We start from the raw sequence: 3,441 nt of genomic DNA, 5'->3' as shown, positions 1-3,441 counted from the left end.
GGGCCTGTGGACGCTATGGAAGGCGTTAGGGGGCCTGTGGACCCGGAGCTGGGCATTAGGGGGCCTGTGGACGCTACGGAAGGCGTTAGGGGGCCTGTGGACGCTACGGAAGGCATTAGGGGGCCTGTGGACCCGGAGCTGGGCGTTTGGGGGCCTGTGGACGCTACGGAAGACGTTAGGGGGCCTGTGGACGCGGAGCTGAGCGTTAGGGGCCTGTGGACGCTACGGAAGGCGTTAGGGGGCCTATGGACGCTATGGAAGGGGTTAGGGGGCCTGTCCTTCCTGAAAATGTCATTGTTTGCTCTGTGCTGGGCTGACAGCCCTAGGGTCAGGAGTCCTCTGTTTATTCTCACCATTAGGACAGCATGGGCAACAGCATTGCAACCCTGGGAGCAACAACTCGTGGGTTTTCCCTTCCCTGCATAGTGGAGACTAGGACTCCTCTCATCCTCAAACTACAGATTATCTGGTGAACACGTGGCCATTTCAGAGGCTAAAATGAGAGCACCACATTCATTTCAGTTGTAGACAGCACTGGACGTAGAAGTATACACACATAGCCCATCTCCTCCGAGGGCCCAAGCATCTTCAGTTCCCATGAAAGTCAAGGAGTTGTGGTTGCACCTCTAAGGATCAGGTTTCTAGCACCCAGCAATGTGTATATAGGGTAAAGCATCACACGTGATCTCACTTTATTTATAAAGTGTGTTCATTCCTCTTCTTGGCCATCACCCAGCACCAACAGACATAGAATCATAGAAATGGAGGGTCATCTAGTGATCTAGTCCAGCCCCTGCACTGAAGGAGAATAGTAAGCCTAGACTATCCCTGAGAGGTGTTTGTGTCCAACCCGTTCTTAAAAACTTCCATTGAGGAATTCCACAAACTCCTTTTGAAACCTATTCTACAGCTTAACTATCCCGATGGTTATAAAGTCCTTCCCTAATATCTAACCTAAATCTCCCTGGCTGCAGATTAAGCCCATCACTTCTTGTCCTACCTTCAGTGGACATGGAGAACAATTGATCGTGGTCCTCTTTGTAACAGTTCTTAACATATTTGACAAGTTATCAGGCTCTGCAGTCTTTTCTCCAGATTAAATCATGATTGGATGTAGTAAATTTTTGTTTTAATGAAGTATACAAATATTGTCAACACTGTGGTCAATGAAAGCTACAGATGTTAAGCACCTTTGATAATGATGCCAATCTTATTAGCTTCCTAACTGTGGATTTAGGAAGCTAACTTTAGGCCTGGCTGTGCCTGCATTAGGATATTCTTGCCAAGCTGGTCTAGGTAGACTTGGTCCTGCCTCAGCACAGGGAGCTGAACTAGATGACCTCTCGAGATCCTTACGAGTCCGACATTTTCTATGATTCTGTGCTCCCATTTGTTCAGCTCCACTAGAGACAGCACTAATGTAGACAGGGCTGTAAAGTTTTCTCTGGAGATCAGCACTCAAGCTTTCTCTGCATCCACCTCTCAGTAACTGCTCCAGATGAGTCAAGTCTTCAACTCCATTTAGCTTCTAAACAAAAGGGTTAAACTGCAATTTCACAGAAGCAGAGGGGAAAACCATCAAATAAAAGTTAGCTAAGCACACCTGCATATGCCAGTGCCATGGAAAGCTTTGCTCGGATTAGTACTACAGGTACAGGATATTGCAAGACTAATCGGATTTACAGCATAGTAGAAGCTTAATTTGTTTCTGACCCCTCAAAGTCATTGGCAGCCAGAGAGGCTTCTGAGCGGTAGGTCCTCAAGAAAGAATGTGTTTGTGGGCACACCGCACCCTTCCAAGACAATCTTCGCCTGGGCAATGCTTCCTTTTATGGAAGATGCTTACTTCCGAAGCATCTGCTTGCTAACACAGTGAGCCAAAGAACGTTTTCAATTTCTGGTTTTGGCTTATGCTGAGCCATGTCAGTTACACACATGCGTGCCTATTTGGATAGATTATTATGTATGGGAATTTTCACAGAAAGGATTGTCTTGTGGTTAAAGCACAGCCGTAGGAGTTAGGATATCTGGGGTATATACTCAGCTCTGCCACTGATTTTCTGGCTGACCCTTGTTAGCCTTTTCTCAATTGTCTCCTGCAATATTTCCTCTGGCTGCAAGATGGCAGTAAAACACCTAGCACTTGCAGCAGCAAAACAAAGAACAAAAATTTAGGTTATGCTTGCTCCTGTCTCAACATGCTCCTATTTACCGCAGGCCTAAGTCGGCTCTCAGTAACATTGACATAAATCCAGAAGAACCACAATGACATGAATGCAATTACTTTGGGTTCACATCGGTGTCCCACATTATTTTAATCTATTTTTGGTTCGTACACTGTCCCAATCACTGCAGTACCTGAGCACCTTACAATCTTTAATGTGTTTATCCTCTCAAAGCACCTGGGACGTAACTCAGGATTATCCCCATTTTAAAGATAGAGGACAAAGCACAGAGAAACTTAGTGATTTCCCCAAGGTCATACAAAATGTCTGCAGAGGAACAAGGACAGGAAGCCTTGCCACCCAACTTCTGTGCTTGTATCCTAACCAGGGGAACGTCTTTTATTCTTTTTTTAAATTATGAGCCGTTGACTTTTATCCTGAGATGCTATCACCTTAAAAATTACACTTCTCTGCAATCTGTCTGAGAGACAAGATGGGAGAGGTAATATCTTTTAATGGACCAACTTCAAGCTTGAGAGCTTCTCGCTTTCACCAACAGAAGTTGGTCCAATGAAAGATATTACCTCCCCCACCTCATCTCTCTCCCCATCCTGCAACCAACACAACTAGAACACTGCACTTTTTATGTAATATTGCTACAAATAACAGTCGATGACCATCATTGAAAGTTACACTCCAGTCACTCACAAGTTTATGCAGTCAGTTTAATACCTTTACGCATTGGAGAGCACTCCCCCTTTATAGTCAGTCGGCCAGCTTGTTGTTTATGTGGGTCTTCCACACAGCAAGAGAGGAGAGATTAACATTTTTAAAAGTAGGCAAATGTGATTGCAAAATGACAAAAACTTGGCAAAGGACAAAGGCAGGAGTATTATTAAATTGATCATTTGCAGCGTGGTAGCACCCAGGAGCCCCGATCATGGACTATGACTCCACTGTGCTGGCGCTGTACAACACCACAGAACAGTCCCTGCTCCAAAGAGCTCTCAACTTTTAATTCCAAGTCAATTTCAGTGTAATGGCCTCCCCTTTAAAGCCCTCAGTGTTACTGCTGACTGCAGTCGGTACCATTCCTGGCTGACTCCCTTTACATTACTGCAACAGAAAAAAAGTTAAACCTTAAGCAGTTAGTTAATGGTTTATTCCAAGCTTAATCCTTCTGTGAGGAGGGAAGCCGGGGCTCGACCCTCCCTGTGGAGGAGGGGAGCCACACCGGCCTCGTCCTGTTCTCACCGGGTCCTGTCCTTCGGGTCCA

Source organism: Chelonoidis abingdonii, chromosome 11 (genome assembly GCF_003597395.2).
Source record: "Chelonoidis abingdonii isolate Lonesome George chromosome 11, CheloAbing_2.0, whole genome shotgun sequence".
Lineage (NCBI taxonomy): Eukaryota > Metazoa > Chordata > Testudines > Testudinidae > Chelonoidis > Chelonoidis abingdonii.
This window is presented reverse-complemented; position numbering follows the sequence as displayed.